Source organism: Piliocolobus tephrosceles, chromosome 17, assembly GCF_002776525.5.
Source record: "Piliocolobus tephrosceles isolate RC106 chromosome 17, ASM277652v3, whole genome shotgun sequence".
NCBI lineage: Eukaryota > Metazoa > Chordata > Mammalia > Primates > Cercopithecidae > Piliocolobus > Piliocolobus tephrosceles.
The window spans coordinates 12190097-12209587 of NC_045450.1; the positions used below are offsets into that span (position 1 = coordinate 12190097).

General features: G+C 47.3%; 1 protein-coding gene across 1 annotated transcript in view; it reads left to right on the forward strand.

Moving 5' to 3' along the window:
* SNX29 (sorting nexin 29) overlaps positions 1-19491 on the forward strand; it is a 593032-nt gene that overhangs the window by 220334 nt on the left and 353207 nt on the right. The window lies entirely within an intron of this gene.

The following is a 19491-nucleotide window of genomic DNA, read 5'->3' on the forward strand; positions in this document are numbered from 1 at the left end:
TGTGAGACAGAGTCTCACTCTGCCACCCAGGATGGAGTGCAGTGGCACAATCTCGGCTCACTGCAACTTCCGCCTCCTGGGTTCAAGTGATTCTCCTGCCTCAGCCTCCCGAGTAGCTGGGATTACAGGCAACTGCGACCATACCCAGCTAATTTTTATATTTTTAGTAGAGATGGGGTTTCACCATGTTGGCCAGGCTGGTCTTGAACTCCTGACCTCAGGTGATCCACTCGCCTCGGCCCCCCAAAGTGCTGGCATTAAAGGCGTGAGCCACCGCTCCCAGTCCACATGTCTTCAGAGTTAGCCAAACCTGCACTGAATTGGTGCTCACCCATGACCGCCTGACCACTTGGAATTATTTTCCCACATGTACCAGGACATCACACCAGTGTCCTGAGAGCATTGTGAGGATTTTACAAAACAATAAATGCAGAGTTTCTAGTATGGTACCTGGCGTATAATAAATGGTTGTTATTTTTTTGTGTGATGGAGACAGGATTGGAATCTGGCTATGACTTATTTAGTAATTGCGTGAAGATGTGAATGTTTTTGAAGCTTGTATATTTCTTTTGGTTCCCATTTGATCAGGATCAGCTTATTGGTGATACTATTTGGTAACATGCCTTGCTTCATTCATATTTGGGTCGGTAACTGTGATCATTCTGGGGGTTATCAGTGTAGAATTAATCATCTTTCTCTGTGGGCTCATGCCCTTCTCATACAAATATTGCTATTATGGCCCTGAATTTATTTCATTATACAGAATTATTTATATGTTGGTCTCCCAAGTTTTTATATCTCATCTCTGTTTCCCCAGCAACTGGCTTTTTAGTCATTCACTACATTCATTACATGCTTTGAATGAATAGTATTTGTCTAGTCCTTTGCCCTTTCCAAGCAAGTTCACATGTACTCTGATTTGACTCAGTAACCTTGTGATGAGCAGGTATTTTTCCATTATTTTAAAGTTTGTTATTAGGAGCTTAGGAGAGCTTAAGGGGCTGGTGCAGGTGTCTGTGGTGGAAATGAGCTCAGGCATTTTTCTCCAAACCTCTGGTTCTTTGCATTATAAAATTCTTTTAACTTTACTGTGCAGAGGAATTGCCTGGGGAGCCCATTAAAGATACCTCTTTCCAGGACCCTGCCTCTGGGAGTTACACCAGTGGACCTAGGATGAGGCTCTAGATTTACACTTCTAGATATGTGACTCTAATGCAGGTGACCTGTGGACAGTACCACCACCTTTTGTGAAATCTACACATTACTTACACAGAACTTGGATTCAATACTACAAGAACATTAAAGTCAGGTTAAAAAGAAGCACAACTGGGCTTGCTTTTGGTTTGAAAACCTCAGCACTACACAATGCATTTCTAAGTCAGAAAATTTTGAGCGTGATTCTCCCCAAATGGGCATATGGAACCTACAATGTACAGAATGGTTTTTCATAGCAGGTGAAGGTCCATTTCCCCAGGCCGATCCTGAGTGCCCTGAGCCATAGCTGGATATGAGCCATTTCAGGATGTAGTTGTGACAGCTCTTACATGAATTAGAGCGGAGATGGTTACGTACATGTGGCGACTCCACCTAGCAGCAGTCTCTTATTCCTGCATTACCACATTCTTCTGGAAAATGCCTCCAGGGTTTAAACAAAACAACTTAAAATGAACTTTTAGAATAGACATTGACAACCTTTAATTTTACAGATATCAAATTTCAGATTCCCACCCTCTTTTTTTTTTTTTAAGAGGCGTGATCTAGTCCCTCCTAGAAAATTATTATTTAAGCAGCAAAATAAGGACTGGAATTTGGAATTTGGGTGGCGTCATTATCTATTGGAAAGTTTTTTTTTTTTTTCCCCTAATGTGATCCATAAGTGAGGTTGGATTATTTGCCTCTCAAGTGCTGTTTTTCCTTGGTAGTGTCAGATTTGCCAAAAGTTGATACCTTTATTTGCTCTTTTGAGTCTCTCACTTTAGGGCAAATTCTTTGTGCTCTTCCTCCAGCGTTAGAACTTTGGTGCAAGGGCTGCCATATCTACCAGGAACTCTCCTGGCAGTTCCACTTCATTGTAACTCTTACTGGTCATTTGGTCAGTTCTGTTGTTAATGGCATTGGACACCCTTTCTCCTCCCCATGGAGCCAGTGTAGGGAAATTTCACTTGTGAAAGCAGGAGATCTGTCTGAAAACTCATGCTTTCATTTTGGGCTTATTGCTGAAATTTGAAACAAGATGTTTGCAAGTTGGCTTCCTGCCTGCAGAGGCCCCTTGGCAGCTCACTGAGAGGTCTGGGGAGAGCAGGTGCATCACTTCAACTTTAGGGTTGTGTGGACAGACTGGCTCGTTAGGAGCAGGCTCACGTTAGCCAAGCACACAGACAGTGATGGACACCAGAACACCTGACTCAACACTGGTGAGACATGGAGCTGTTGGGTAGACCAGAAGGCCTGTCCTCTCTCTCGCTGACTACCTGGGAAGCTGGAGTCTCACCTGTTGGTACTTGGTAAGCCAGAAAGGAAGTAGTCGGGTGGTTCAGCTGTTTAGTGGTGTTGGGCCTGATGGAAAGGTGCCCAGCACTGGGAGCAGGAAAGGTCTCTGGACCTGGTCAAGCTCTCACTTGGAGAGTCAACTTCCGGCCCTTCACATGACCTTTTTCCTTTAAACATATATACATACATTCATTAATTCATTCATTCACACGACCTTTTTCCTTTAAACATATATACATACATTCATTAATTCATTCATTCCCATACTCGGTGGAAGACAGCTTTTTCCTTTTCCAGCTCATGGTTTATCACAGAGCCCCGAGGAGCACCGCTTCTGCCGGATGTCATTTGGCATTGAGGGAGCGAGGGCGGCTGTTACGTGAGATGCTTGTATGTTCTGTTCTTACCACATGACAGGTGGTCAGCAAATCGTAACTTCCTTTTTTTTTTTTTTTTTTTTTTTTGAGACGGAGTCTCGCTCTGTCACCTGGGTTGGAGTGCAGTGGCCGGATCTCAGCTCACTGCAAGCTCCGCCTCCCGGGTTTACACCATTCTCCTGCCTCAGCCTCCCAAGTAGCTGGTACTACAGGCGCCCGCCACCTCGCCCGGCTAGTTTTTTTGTATTTTTTAGTAGAGACGGGGTTTCACCGTGTTAGCGAGGATGGTCTCGATCTCCTGACCTCGTGATCCGCCCGTCTCGGCCTCCCAAAGTGCTGGGATTACAGGCTTGAGCCACAGCGCCTGGCCCGTAACTTCGTTTTAACATGTAATTAATCATGGCTCTTTTCTTTTCCCCTCAAGTTCTCTATAAGAAATAGATGCAGGAATCAGACAAATAGTGATCAAAATAACATTTTCATGACTGGCGGTCGATCGTTACTGGCAGTCGGTTGGAGACTCGGGTTTCACCTGTAACGCTGATTTCTACATCCAGACCCAAGAATCTCCCTTGTGACGTACCAGTGGGTTTTCAGAATTACTTCTCAGTCATTAGGGTCCAAAGGGGAGAGAGTCCATTGGGACGTTTCACTTTGTATTATTTTTTTGAGACAGAGTCTCACTCTGTCACCCAGGCTGGAGTGCGGTGGCCCGATCTCAGTTCGCTGTAACCTCTGCCTCTCAGGTTCAAGTGATTCTCCTGCCTTAGCCTCTGGAGTAGCTGGGATTACAGGCACATATCACTATGCCTGGCTAATTTTTGTATTTTTAGTAAAGACCAGGTTTTGCCATGTTGGCCAGGCTGGTCTTGCCTTCCTGACCTCAGGTGATCCGCCTGCCTCGGCCTCCCGAAGTGCTGGGATTACAGGTGTGATCCACCATGCCTGGTCTGACCCTGTCTCTTTAAAAAAAAAAAAGAAAAAAAGAAATAGAGTCACTTGTTACTCATTTTTTTCTTTTCTGCATTTACCGAGAGCCTTGCACTACTAGGTTGCAAAAAAGGAAAAACAACCCATGTTGGCCTTCTGCCATCCTGAACTTGACATAATAAATTTGTGTTGTCTTACACCACTAGGTTTGTGGTAATTTGTTATAGCAGCAATGGGAGACTAATACAGTTGAACGGAGCTATTGATTTAGTCTTTGATGGATATGGGCATCGTCTTCACTTCATCATCATCCTATGGAGATGGTGGTGGGAGGCTGATGTTTTGAAGATTAGGATTTTTTTGGTCGTAACTCCCTGGCTGGACAAACTTGGTGCCTCAGAGGAGAGCTCCAGCTTTTCAGCTGTAGCCACACCTGGGTCGGGAAAACCTACCTTTTCCACCCCCTGCCCATGCATTGTCTGCCTTTCTGGCTAAAGGAAGCCCTTGCTCCATTTTTGCACTTATCTATCTGGGATTGCTGATGCCAGACCTGGTGGCCAGCCCTCTCTAGATATTGGAGGGGACGTCTCTGAAGTTGTGTGGCATGGCCCCGCTGTCAGGTGGGCCGGTGGTGTCATTCTTCAGGTGTGGTCAGTGGTTGCATGTTCAGCTGGGAGGCTGGTCGCTCTGATGTTCCCACAGCAGGGAAATTCTTGTGGAGGTCTTTGCTGCAAAACAGAACCATCTTAGGCGGTGGGCTTCTCCTGGACTCTTTCCGGGAGCATTTGTCTGACATGAGAGCTTGCTCTGTGTACTGAAGAAGAGATTCTCCTGCTAGGATTGGTCACACGCGACTCCAGAGAGACACGGGTCTGTCTGTGTCACATGGCTTGCGTGACTTCCGCATCCACGTGTGGGTAGTGAACATCTGTGTCCTCTGCACTTGCTCCAGGTTTCACTTGACAGCGTCCTCACTCACTGTGTGATGTGGCTGGCTTCATCCTTGGCACGGCACCTGACGTTACCTGGCTGGCTCTGGCTAGATCTCAGGGCTTTCATACACAGGAAGAATTCTTGCTTTCCTATTGGGCTGGGAGACTGGGGCCGCTGTCATCCGCTTGTCTCCACATGGAGCTTGGGAATGAGGCCATCGCACAGAAAGAGCAGCTGAACTGAAAGGCAGAGAGAAACCAAGCTCTGATCTTGTCTTTAGGGTCCCTGAATCCAGCTGTGCCTGCTGTGACAGTCCCACCCTGGACCTTTTGGTAATAGGAACAGTCATTCCGCTAGCCTCCCCTGCTCCTGTTGTCAAGCTTGACTAGTTTTCTATAGCTCATGTGTTCTATGGCAAATTATTACCTCTTTCCCAGATACAGGCCTGTTCGTCCTTGTAAAAGGCAATTATTTCTGTGGAATTGTCTTTCCAAGTACAGTATCTGCTCCTGCACTGTAAGGCTTTTCCTCCTACCTCCCCTCTCACTGGATACTCCACTGTCATAACTGTTCCTGGCCACCATAGCGCAGTCCTGTTCTGTAGCAAAGGATTTTAAAGCTGCGAACTCTCCTCAGCATCCCCGTGTAAGTAATCTGCAGTCACCCCAGGAGAGAGGGAGAAGGAATAGACCATTGCTGGTGGCCATCAAAATAATCAGCAGCAAGGGCAGGAGACTGAGTGGGAGGAAGTTGACCAATGAGGGAGGCTTGGGAGCAATTTTAAGTTTGTTCTCAGAAACAAAAGAAGTAAAAAATTGGGAAGCCATCAGCCTGTCTGGTGTGTCTTGTTTTTGCGGCTGTGTGGTGTGCTCAGCGATCTCTGCTCCACACCCATGTGTGCTTTGTGCTCTGGCTGGGGTGTCAGTTTCCCCGGGGTGAGTCCAGTGATTCCCAATTCCACACCCACATGTGCTTTGTTCTCTAGGGTGTTAGTTTTCCGGGGGTGAGCCCAGCGATCCCTGATTCCACACCCGCGTGTGCTTTGTGCTCTGGCTGGGGTGTCAGTTTCCCTGGCCTTCCAAAGAATGGGACAGGGCCGTGTAGAAGGGACAGGACCGTGTAGAAGGCTGATTCAGTGAAGTTGGAGAGTCATGGGCTAGATGATTCCTAGAGCCCACAGTGTTTCAGGGGAGCTTGCAGGGTAACTTTTTATTCTTTTTTCTTGAACCACTGCAGGCTTAAGGGCATCTCGACGTGCATGGCCTGCTGTTTCCATTCCCAGTGTGCACAGAGGCCAAGATGTCTTTGTTTGAGGCAGTCTTCTTTGGTTGCAAGGAATAGCAATCCACCAAAGCTGGCTCTGTGTGTGTGTGTCCCAAGTGGAGTAAACATGGAACCTCGTAAATCCCTTCACTCTGCTGTTTACTGCTCACGGTTTTCCAGTCCTGACTTCTTGATGATGGCCTTCAGTGCTTGTGATTTGGCTAAATTCCAACCTCATCTCCCACCATCCTCCCTCTTGCTGTCTCCACCCCAGCCACACTGGCCTTTAGGCCAATCCTCAGACATGCCAGGCTGGTTCCTGCCTTAGGCCCTTTGCATGTGCTGCCCTTATGCAGGGACGCTCTTCCCTGATCTCTGTATGGCTGGTTCCACCTTGCCATGGAGGTCTCCATTCAGATGCTACCTCCTCTTGACTGCCCTGTCTTATCTTGTGACGCCTCCCTCATTCCATCTCTGTCTTTTCATCATAGCACTTATCCGGCCCTCAAAGTATCTTGGTCGTTGATTTTCTTGCTTATTTCTTCCCAGTGTTCCCCCTTGCACCGTATAGTCCACAAAAGCAGGGATCTTGGCATGTCTTTTCCCCTGCTGTGTTGAAAGTGCCTGCACAGTGCTTGATCCATGATGCGTGCTCTATAAATGTTTATAACATAAATGAATACAAATAAAATAGGAGCTGTTGGCTGCTGTTGGATCTCATGGCCTTTAGTTGATTTCAGATGCGTTGTAGCTGTGGAGAGCCTAGTAGTGGACAAATTCATAGACCTTCCTTCTAGTGCCACCCAAATAATGTGCATCACCCCCGTGAAACTGCATCTTTCAGTTGTGCCTTCAATTGGATTCTCCTGATCACGTGTGGTTTTTGCTTTTAGTGACCACAGCTAGCATGTGACCTTGACCCTGCCCTAGTTGCATTGTTCAGAGCTCTTGTGATGACAAGAGTCATAAAATCTGATTTAATCTGTCTTAAGCGAATAAAAGAGAAGTCCAGGAGTATCTGCCTTAAGGGATGGTTTGATCCAGGGGCTCAAACAATATCATCAGAAGGTTTTTCTTTCTTTCTTCGGTTTCTCAACTCTGTTACTTTTTTTCATTGTTGGGAGTGATGTGCTGGTAAATGTCTAACAAATAGCTCTCTGAAAAAAAAAAAACAACCCAAAAAGCCCTGGTTTAGAATGTTTGCAGATTTCCATGGTGTTGTAAATCCTCCTTCTATGTCTGATTTCAGACTGCCGACACAATGTCACTGTTTGCAGAGTTGGAAAGAGACGCATACAGTTAGCTCCCATGAGTCAGTACACGGGTGCTCCCGTCCCTCACTGTGTGCTGGCTGCCTTCTCAGCCAGGTGTTCTCCTTGGACTGGCAAGAGGTTGCCAGCAGCTGTAGCTTTAGTCTTTCTAGCAGGCCCAGCAGGAGAGGAGCTTCTCTCACTGTCCCGTCTTTCCATCTCTTCCCCCCATAGAGCAGTGGTTCCTAGTATTGGCTTTTAATGGAGTCACCTGGGGAATTTAAAAACATCCTGATGCTTGGAGCCATCCAGATCCAAAAGTCAGTAGTGGGAATGAGGATTTTTTTTTTTTTTTAAACTTCCGAAATGATTCCAGTGTGCAGGTTGGAGTGCAGTGTTTGCAACCACTGCCTTGGAGGATATCACTTTCCAATTAATGAAGTTCAGAGTCAGCAAATATGCTACAAATGTGCTGACACTCTCTGATTCTTGGCCAGTGGTTGATACAGTAAATTAGTCAAGGGTGCACTTTTCTTCTTGAATCCAGATTTAGCCTCAGAATTTGTCTCTTCAACTAGGCACCATTGAGTTAAGACCAGGGAGGCTAGGCCAAGTGTGGTTGCTCATGCCTGTAATCCCAGCATTTTGGGAGGCCAAGGTGGGTGGATCACCTGAGGTCAGGAGTTCAAGACCAGCCTGACCAACATGGTGAAACCCCGTCTCTACTAAAAATACAAAAATTAGCTGGGTGTGGTGGCACGTGCCTGTAATCATAGCTACTCGGGAGGCTGAAGCAGGAGAATTGCTTGAACCTGGGAGGCGGAGGTTGCAGTGAGCCAACATCACACCTCTTCATTCCAGCCTGGGTGAAAGAGTGAAACTCTGTCTAAAAAATAAAATAAAAAACAAAAACCAGGGAGGCTCGATGGAAGCTGTTCACCACCACTGTGTGAGTTAACCCAGTGCCTTTACTGTGCCCCAATCCCTGCTCCCACAAGAATCCACTGTGGGTAATTGTATTTCATCTCCGTTCCCGACCCTTCCTGTCCCACTGCAGTGTGCCTCCTCTCACTGCTCTTCACGAAGCTGCTTTGCTGTTATGTTTGTCTCATGTGCCCCCATCACAACCACTTTACGACCGCACTCTTGGCTCATCCAGACTCCTCTCCTAGAAAGGCCGCTTCCCTTATGCTTGCTCGGGCCAGCTGTTGCAATTATGGTAAGATCCAGCTCTTCTCCTGTCACCTGAAATAAATCTAATTACTTGGCTCTTTCAATTTCCTAAACCCCTGTGGTTCTTGCTACGAGCAGTAAGCAGAGTCTGGCATTTGCTTTTTGCTACTATGGGTTATTTTGTGGTCACGTCTTGTGTGTGTGCTCTGTCTACTCTGCTAGACCATGTGACCACGTAGGGGGCAGGGCCTGGGACTTAGAAACTTGCAGGTTTTTTTCTTTTTTTATTAATCAAGTACACAACAGGTGCTTAATAAGAACTTGTTACCGGGGTCCATCCAAGTGACTCTCAGGAGTGATTTCAGAGTCACAGAGATGTTGATGTAGATGGAAAGAGCATTCCCCGAGAAGGGAAACAAGTTTGGGGAAGCAGCGTTCCATACCACTTAAGAGCGGGCAGATGATTCTCATTCTCCTTTCCTCCAGAATTGACCGCCCCGCTCTGCTCACATGCCCTGGGTGAGGGCTAGTCATACAGTCCCACCTGGGTGCAGAGGGGTCTCAGAAGTGTTCTCTCTGGCTGGGCAGCTGCTTTGCACAAGAACTCTACCCCGTGGAAGTGGGGAGCATTGAGTTGTGGTGGCCGGCCGGCCAGCTCTGCTGTCCCTGCTGGAGCACTCAGAGGCATGTGGTCTCCATCTTCTCATTCATTTGTGTGGCTCTTCAGAAAGAGCTTACTTTGGGGTTTGTGCTGTTGGAGTTTCAGAAGGAATACCTGATAGGTTGTGAGGGTCTATGGTAGGAAGGCTGTCCAAGAATGTGCTAGCGACATGTCTGTCCCATATGCTGAGTCACTTGGCTGGGTGTAGTGGCTCAAGCCTATAACCCCAGCACTTTGGGAGGCTGAATCAGGATGATTGCTTGAGCCCAGGCGTTCAAGATCAGCCTGGGCAAGCGCCTTCAGTGAGCCATGATTGTGCCACTGCACTGTAGTTTGGATGACAGAGCAAGACCCCGTCTCTACAAACAATTAAAACAAAAAATAGCCAGGTGTGCTGGTGCATGCCTGTAATTCCAGCTCTTTGGGAGGCTGAGGTGGGAGGATCGCTTGTGCCCGGAAGGTTGAGACTGCCCTGAGCCGTGATCATGCTCCTGCACTCTAGCTTGGGCGGTAGAGTGAGACCCTGTCTCAAAAAAAAAAAAAAAAAAAAAAAAGAAAAAGACTGAGTCACTTGTTACTCATTAATTTCTGCATTTATGGTTGCACCTTGGAAATGTACTTAGCTTTGTTGGGGGCTGTTAGAAGGTCTGTTCTGCACGGGTATGTTGTGGTGTCATTTACATTGGAGGCACCGGTTGCGATGGAGAGACCATGTTGTAGCTGCCCCTTTCCGTAAGGTGCTTTTGGCTTCTCCTGAAAATCTCGGTTTACTAATGGGAAAAAGAGGGCTTTAGATAAATTTGGTTGGTTGTTGACACGTGAGACAGGCAGGTATTCCTTGTGAAACTCACGCGTTACAGGGGGTTAAAGTGTAATGTCCTGACTCTGTGATGGTTTGGAGCCTGGAGAGATGATGGGCAGATTGTGGACTTAGCTGTGGGATTCCAAGTCTGGAAACAAGGGAATCTGGAGTTGCTGTGGTGGGCAGGGTCACCTGCTGTGCTGTTCTTACCTCCTCTGTTAGCAGCTGCCGGTCATTGGTGGTGAAGCTTGAGAGCTGTGAGAGTTATGTTGTGATTCTTTTCTTTTCTTTCCTTTTTTTTTTTTTTTTTTAAGATGGGGGTCTCACTCTGTCACCCAGGCTGGAGTGCAGTGGGGTGATCTCAGCTCATTGTAACCTCTGCCTCCTGAGTTCAAGCAATTCTCCTACCTTAGCCTCCCAAGTAGCTGGGATTACAGGCATGCGCCACCATGCCTGGCTGATTTTTGTATTTTTAGTAGAGACGGGGTTTTGCCATGTTGGCCAGGCTGGTCTCAAACTCCTGGCCTCAAGTGATCCACGCCCACATTGGCCTCCCAAAGTGCTAAGATTACAGGCATGAGCCACTGCACCTGGCTTTGAGTGTTTTAAGAGTTTGAGTGACCACCTGCTGTCCTCTCACTCTCCAGCTCGAGACCTCTCATTTCTGTTCGAACCAGATCCTGGTGGGGCTCAACGGCTCCATAGCTGGGACCTGTAGGTGGCTGAAGGGATGCTCCTGGGCCACCGGCCGCGTGTCTGACTCCTCTGTAGTCTCATCAGGACCACTTAGGAGACGTGGGACCAGCAGTGGCCCCAACTGTCTGCTGCTCAGCCCTCCTCGGTCAATAGCATGAGTTAGACCTTGCCTACCTGCTGCTCTGCACTTAAGTCAGGTATTCCTTGTTTGTGTGTTGTCCTTAACAAGGTGGCATGACTTTAGGACGCTGGCCCTCTGTTTTTGTTGTCGAGACTGAAGACTCACTTCGTAAGAGCCTGCCCATCTGACTCTGCGTGGCCGAGAAGGGTGGCAGTTGCTGGCAGAAACAGTGTGGGCTGTGAAGATGAATTAGTTTGGGTCGAAGTCCTGGTTCAGTTTCTGTCTGGGTGCTCGTGGCACCTTCGACATTGGATACCTTTTGTCTAGTCAGTATCCATTCCCCCTTTCCTGGTGACCTGTTTTTTCTTTGGGAAACCCTCTATCCAGCCTTCAATCCATGTGGTTTATGTGGGCCTGCCACCCCCCCCCCCCTTCCTTGGCTACTTCCCGGGCACACTGATTCAGGGTGTGCGTGTGTCTTGGTCAGAGCCAGTCACTACTGTGGCAGTGCTGCTGGAGTCTTAGAGCAGGAGGCGCACACCTTTACTTGCTGGACTTGAACTGGAGAGGCTGGGGCTGGGGCTCCTTTTTCCACTCAAGGGACTCAGACGTTCCCCCCTCTTTTTTTTTTTTTTTTTTAAAGAGACAGGGTCTTGCTGTGTTGCCCAGACTGGAGTGCAGCTGCACAATCATAGCTCACTGCAACCTCAACCTCCTGGGCTCAAGCAATCCCTCCCGCCTCGGCCTCTCGAGGAGCTGGGAGCATTGATGTCTGCCATCAGTCTCGGTGGGACTGAGAAGTCTTGCCTGAGAATGGAGTTGATGCAGAGGAAGGTAGAGCCAAGAGACAGAGAAAGTGAATCCAGACAGGCCTGAAGCTCCCTCTCCCTCTGGACTGCTCCACTGCCGAGCTTCCACCATCTTTCTGTTCCCCCGGGCTTGCCTTCTTTTTTCCAGCTGCATCCTTGCTTCAGATTGTAGCCAAGGCGTCCTCACCTGCTGGCCATTCTCTCTCACGTGGTCCCCCCCTTCTTCCCTTCCTTTCTCCTCCTCTCATCTGTCTCCTCGCCTCCTCTCTCTCTCCTCTCTTATTTCACTTTGTCCTGGTCTATTTTGTATTTGTTTTATGGGCAGAATCTCAAGCGGCCTTTACCTTTTCAGATACTAAGTTTATAAACAGGGGACCTCATAGTTGCTCTCCTCCCTGCTTGAAGTAACTGCCTTCTGGTCACTGTTTTCACCTGCAACCCCTGTTCTGAGGAGTAATCGAGAGAATTAGATGTAAAATTCCCAACACATCCTTTGATGCAGAGTGGGGCTTTGTAAGCTGCTGTTCCCACCACCTCCCTCACTCTTTACACAGACTCCAAAACCCCTGGGGGTTTTGGGAAGTGAGGTTGTTTACTTTGTGCGGAGTACAAGGTCAGGGCACCATGTCATTCATTCAGCCAACATTGATTGAATACTCCTTGAGTACCAGGCACAGTTCTGGGAATACTTCAGGCCCAAGGAGACCCCTTAGGTTTAGTGGGAGACATGGACACTAAACATATAAACAAGCAGGTAATTTCGAATACATATTCTCATTCAGCTCAACCTTTTTCCACAAGGTCTTGTAACCATCTAGAAGAAATCCCTGGTTGACAGATAACAGAAGCTCTGTTCATTGGGTACCTGTAATGCGCCGGGTCCCAGGGTAGCTTTCCCTGCAGCTTTTTTCCTTCTAACAGCTCTGTGAGGATGGGGCTGTTGCCTCTGTTTTACAGATGTGAGAAACCAAGGCTCTGAGAGGTGGGTGTGCTGAAGCTCACTGTATTAGTCAGGATTCTCCAGAAATGTGGACCAGTTGTGTGTGTGTGTGTGTGTGTGTGTGTAGACAGATTGAGATTGATTGATATTTTAAGGAATTGACCCATGTGATGGTGGCATCTGTCAACTCTAGAATCTGCAGGGTGGGCCTCTAGGCTGGAGACCCAGGGAAGAACTCATGTTGCAACTCAAGCCCAAAGGCTGCCTCGGGGCAGAATTCATACTTCCTTACGAAACCTCCGTTTTGTTTGTTTGTTTTTCTGAAAGCCTTCAACTGATTGGATGAGGCCCACTCTCTTTATGGAAGATAATCTGCTTTACTGATTAAGCTGTTAATCTCATTTAAAAAAATACTTTTGCAATGACATTTAGTCTGGTGTTGGACGAAATATCTGGGTACCGTGACCTAGCCACATTGACACATGAAGTTAATCTGCTCCCTGGAAAGTAGCAGAGCCAAGATTCCTACCCAGATCTGTCTGTCAAATCCATGTTTTCCCCAGCGCTTCTGGAGTTTATTCTCTCAGATGTGTTCTCGGGCTAGGGTGTGCTGCCTCTCCTGGACCTCGGTGGTGGTGTGTGACGAGCTAGCCTAGAGACGCCTGTCTAGGTGGGGCAGCCTCTGTTTGACTGACTAGCATCCACCATGTACTTTGTCCTGAGAAAAAATGCACCCTGTTCGCCTTTTCCGCTGGAGACTGAAATCTGATTGTGTACCATGAGTCACATGGGGAGCCGGGTCAGAGTGGGAGGGACTCGGAAGTGGACATCAGGGGTGGTGGAAAGCAGAACCATTGACTTCTCAGGAGCAAGGTTGTGTGTAGACTGCACCTGCTCTTTGTCTGCGAAGGCTCCTTGCTCTGTGGTAGAGAGAAGCCATTGCCTGGAGGAGGAGCCTGGGGAAGCGTTAATAGAACTGGAGGGGGAAAGGCAGGCACAGAACTTCCAGTTGGAGGAACCTGGGTCCAATCCTAGCCCTGTGTTTTACCAACTCTGAGCTCCTGGAATAAGTTGCCATCTCGGAGCTTCAGTATTTCTATTTGAGGAGTAAAGATAACATATATTTTATGTATGTTTGTAGGCCATTTGTATATCTTCTTTTGAAAAAATGTCTGTTCTTGTTTGCTTACTTTTTAATGAGATTATTCATTTTTTTCATGACTGATGTGTTTGAGTTCCTTGTAGATTCTGGATATCAAGCCCTTGTCGGATGTGTACTTTGCAAATACTTTCTTGAGTGGAGAAAGAAACCATGGTAGTATACACCATACTATACTACTCAGTCATAAAGGGCCGGGCGCTGTGGCTCATGCCGGTAATCCCAGCACTTTGGGAAGCGGAGGCGGGTGGATCACCTGAGGTCAGGAATTTGAGACCAGCCTGGCCAATATAGTGAAACCCCATCTCTACTAAAAATACAAAAAATCAGCTGGGCGTGGTGGCATGCACCTGTAATCCCAGCTACTCGGGAGGGTGAGGCAGGAGAATAGCTTGAATCCAGGAGGTGAAGGCTGCAGTGAGCCAAGATCATGCCACTGCACTCCAGCCTGGGCAACAGAGTGAGACTCTGTCTCAAAAAAAAAAAAAAAAAAAAAGACTACTCGGCCATAAAGAGTGGAGTACTGTCTTTTGCAGCCACTTGGATGGAACTGGAGGCCATCATCGTAAGTGAAGTAACTCAGGAACAGAAAAATAGCACATCCTCTAACTTATAAGTGGGAGCCAAGCTGTGGGCACACAGGGGCATATAGAGAAACATAAGGGACATTAGAGACTCTGAGGGGGAGGGGAGGCGAGGGATGAAAAACTGCCTGTTGGGTCCAGTGTACACATTGTTTGAGTGACAGGTGCACTGAGAACCCAGACTTTGCTGCTACACAGTTCACTCAAGTCACCAAAAGCCGTTTATACCCCCGAAGCTAGTGAAATAAAAAAATTAAAAACAACATTGACTTTATACAATTATTTGCAGTTTAAAAGTGATGACACACACAGAGTGGCAGGCAGTGGTTGATGTTGTGGGTTGGAAATGCATTTAGGAGAGTGTCCAGGCTGTGGAAGGTCACAGCACATTAGCAGACACTGTACATTAGTTTCTCCAAGTGGATGAATAATTAAGATGAGAATTATAGAGCAAACCTTTTCAAAAGCTTTGCAATCCATTATCCTGACAAAACAGTATTTGTGTCATTAGCCAGTTTCCCGACCTTTAAATAAAACCCTGAACAGGTAGCCCCAGTACCCAGCTATGTGGCCACCCCAAATTGCAAGGTGGGCTGGGAAACGTGGGGCTTATTTGGCAGATAAGGAAGGAGCGACGACGAATACTGGGTAGGCAGCCAGGAGTCCCTGCTGTTTCTGGTGGCCTTGGAGGATGAGGCTGATGGAGTCAGGGATGGAGGGTGCTAAAGTCCCCTCAAGCCACCCCTTTGTGCCCCACTCCAGGGAAAACGTCATCACATTTTGGGTCACAGCTGCAAGAGGATCCAGTCCCAGGTTCTCGAAGAGCGGCCCTGGTCTCTCTGGCGACCTCCATAAGGGGTAACGTTTTATTTGTTCAACCTGATTTCTTCCGTGGCAGGAAGCTTTCTTCTCCCAAATCACTGCAAACAGAATTGCCTCGAAATACCAAGTATCGATTCATGATTGTTGTTCATTTCATTTTGATTGTTTGGTAGGAAACAAAAACCCAGAAACACAACAGGAGCAGTTGGAGTGCCTCAGCTCCCTCCTTGGAGGCGGAGGCCAGACATATATTTATTATTGTCATCATTAACTTTTTGGGGCTGTCTCAGCATTGTGTTTATGGGTGTACTTTGTCGATCAGCTTTTGTTTTCAACTCCTCTCCGTCCTGCGAGCTGACAGGTGGCTTGTTTTGTGAAAAGCCACTTTGATTTTGGAAACTGCTCTAAGTTTCTCATTGCAGCTTTTGTAAGGAAACTGGCCATTTTGTTTTGCTCGAGTGGGTAATGATGCCGTGGACCTTGGTTGAGAGTGGCTCGCCTGAATATTTACTTTTTCTCGGGCTGAATGGAAGAATCGACACCATGTACAGAGAGAGCGCCTCTCTCCTGGTCTGGGCTTAATTCACTGGTTTATGGATTCACTTGCATTCTTTGCATTTCTGTAGAAATAGACTCCCTCCTTGTCCTCTCTGTGGTGTGCCTTCTGTGTAGTCTGCGGTCTCCCTGATGTCTGGCACACCACATTCACCTCCAGAAACCCCTGCTCCAGGAAGCCCTGCGTGATTTCCCTGCCATCATTTTTCCTAGTTGGTCCCTCCCAGGTCTATTGCTGCCTATTTTATACTTTAAAATGTTAATCTCTTTATTTCTTTGGTGACAGATTCAAGAAACATTAGCCAGGATATAAGCTCATGAGCGTAGGGACTGACTTGATGTTGATACTGTTGTGCACCTAGCTTCCGAAACAGTGCCTGGTGCCTGCAGACATTTGATGAATGAGTGAGTGAGTTAATGCATGAATGAGTTTGCTGAGCACCTAATAATAATAGCTAACATGGATTAAGCACCACTGCGAGGCCCTGTGCTAACCGCTTCATGGCAACTGTCCTTTGAGGTGGGTACTATTATCCCCATTTACACGGGAAAACTGAAGCTTAGAAAGGTCAGAGACTGGCTGGGCACGGCAGTTTACACCTGTAATCCCAGCACTTTGAAAGGCTGAGGTAGGAGGAGGTTTGCTTAAGGCCGGGAGTTTGAGACGCCATCTCTACCAAAAAAAAAAAAAAATTCAGAGTGTGTATAGTGGGGGTCAGACTGTCTGGGCTAAAGTCCCGTCCATGCACGCTATGTAAGTATTAGATTGTTATCATCAAGCGCATTGCCCCAGGTGCACAGCTGGGGAGTGGCAGGGACTGGATCTCTGCTGTCCTGATACAGAATTGAGTAATACTCGCTATCTGCCCACCTGGAGCTCATAGACTCGGGTGACTGGGTAGACACAGGAACCTGGGCTCCAGAGGCGGGTGCCTGGTCTTTCCAGTTCAAGATTTCTGCCAGGCAGCCAAGCCAGGGGGCGGAACAGGCAGGCAGGTGGACCTTGAGTCTTGTGATGCCCTAGTTGGATGTACTTAACCAGAGTCGCTGGGAGGCATTGGAGGTACGTGCTGTGCCCAGAATTCCTCAGCTTGCCAAGCGCCCCCTTACCCTTTCTTTCCGATTCTGTCCTCGTAATCTCGCTGTTTGGGGGAGTGAATTCCTCCAAAACCACCCCCTTTCCTGCAGGTGGAGCCAATTAAGCCAAGCAAGGCTCTACCTTTAATTACTGTTGCCCTCATTTGCATCTGACTGCCCTCATTATAGTGCTATTAGCAGAGTGCAGGGGTCCTCCTGCTGGCCCATCAGGAGTGGTGTGTGCACAGTTGCGGGGCCTTTCTTTAGTGGTCTTTGCTGCCTTCTGAGCAAAATGAAGGATTTGGAGTAGACAGCAAGCAGGCATACACCCTGGGCCAGAGGCAGCCTGCGGAGGTCATCATGGCTTGCCTTAAATTGTTGTTCAACAATAAGGTTGTTGAAAAACAATTTGTGTTTTCTTTCTCCTTATTAAAAACCCCAAATTATATTCATTGTAGAAAATTAAAGAAGATAGACACAAGAGAAAAAGGAGAAAATAAAATAGCATTTATAAACCCTCAAGCACTGTTAATAGTTTGGAATATATTTTTCCAGGTAGGTACGGCGCTTTGCCACAGTCTTAGGAGAAGCATTCTCTGCCTGAAGGGCTTCGTGACCCCTTCCCTGACCCTTTACTTGACCCATGGACTTTTGATGGGCTCAGAAGAAATATGGTGGCACAAAAAGCAATAAATCATTGGTAGGGAGTTCGGGAAAAATTCGATGATGGTACCATGTGAGTGTACATAACATCAAGCACCTGTCAGCAGCCAGCTACACGTGTGTCCAACATGGCAAGAAGTCGGGTTTGATGGGCATGCAAGCTGGCCACTGTCTTGTCTCCTCCTTTATGTCTTCCTACGGAAGGCGAGACAGCATTCATTTTGCAGCCTGTACTGGGAAGCCTTATAGCATGAAGACTTAGACTGTGGGTTTTTACCAGAAAGTTCTAGCTCTGCCCTTTGCTAGCAGTGTGACATTGGCCACATTGCCTGCCCATGTGCCCTCCCCGCCTCACCCACCCCTACATCTCATTTTGGATCATTTCTAGTGCTGAGTCTTCAAGTTCACTCGTCTTCTCTTCTGCAGTTTGCTCATGACCCTTTCATGAGGCCACAGCTAGCTGTAAGGGATGCTGGGAAACACAGTCTTTGTTTTCCACCTAGGTGGCCAAGCACCCGGCAAAAATTACTGATTTTCTTGCTAAAGAAGAAAAGAATTTACACGGGAAAACTGAAGCTTAGAAAGGTCAGAGACTGGCTGGGCAGTCTCTTGTCTCTCTTAGGGGACACCTGCTGAGTTTCTTTTGTTTTTGTTTTGAGACAGGCTCTCACTACATTGCCCAGGCTGGAGTGCAGTGGTATAATCATGGCTTAGCTCAGCCTTGACTTCCCAGGCTCAGGTGATTCTCCCTTCTCAGCCTCTGAAGTAGCTGGGACTATAGCACGCCTGGATAATTTTTTGTATTTTTTTGTAGAGACAAGGTCTCACGATGTTGCCCAGGCTGGTCTTGAACTCCTGGGCTTGAGCAATCCTCCTGTCTTGGCCTCCCAAAGTTCTGGGATTATAGGTGTGAGTCACCATGCCCAGCCCCCAGCACCTGCTGTTTCTGCCACAGTTGTTTGTTAGCAGCTACTGTGCTTTTGATGAGCCATCTGGGAGGAGGTTCTGGCTTTGGTAGAGATACAGTGATGGTGTCGGTTCAGTGGAGACATGTGAAATATGGTCTCTACTCGATACTTTGAAACCTACAGGTGGTAGTATGTCTAACAGCTGTAGACAGGTAGTACAGTAGTGTATCTACCACCTGTAGTATGTCTGCCATCCATAGGTGAGGCAGTGACTCATCCCTGTCTGGGTGAAACAGAGGTGATCCTTCTCTTAATGTTTCAGCAATGAGGTGGCCAGCTGCTTTTAGTCCCATGCTTATTTTCCCTGTAAATCTAGGGTGCTCTTGGAGCATGAAGGATTGGATTTACCATGGGCATATGTGCTATTTATCTGCTATTGATCAATGCCAAGTGAATTTCATTCAACTGGAATTCAGACCCAGGTCTAAATCTTGGCTTCATGCTCAATTGTCTTGTCATTTGGGGATGGCATAAACTCAGCCCCATCCTCCACCTGTAAAATGTGGATGATAACTGCCCAGCTTACTGAACAGTGGATCCAGGCTTGTGAGTGTAAGTTTTAAACTACTGTTACTGTATAATTCGGGTCCTCACTGGGAGAAAATAAATTTTTTCTTGGTTTCCCATGACTTGTTATCACTTTTCCCACCTTTTGGGGACAATTTTTAGATGGAGAGTTCCAATTATGACAGTTGACATCCAATTAAATATGAATTATGGAAGGCTCTGTTATTTCCAATGATAAAAAAAAATTGTTGGGATATATTACAGAGAATTGATTTCAGTGAAAGTAGACACTGGAGCTTGTACTTCATACGTTGGTTTTTTACATAATTTAATACTTTATTAGAATTTTAAAGTGAGGCTGGGCGCGATGGCTCACGCCTGTAATCCCAGCACTTTAGGAGGCCAAGGCGGGCGGATTACGAAGTCAGGAGATCGAGACCATCCTGGCTAACACGGTGAAACCCCGTCTCAACTAAAAATACAAAAAATTAGCTGGGGACGGTTGCAGGTGCCTGTAGTCTCAGCCACTTGGGAGGCTGAGGCAGGAGAATGGCCTGAACCCAGGAGGCGGAGCTTACGGTGAGCCGAGATCACGCCACTGCTTTCCAGCCTGGGCGACAGAGCGAGACTCTGCCTCAAAAAAAAAAAAAAAAAAAAAAATTTAAAAATGAGAAATGTGTGCCCTTTATAACAAGTCTAGCAACGCAGAGG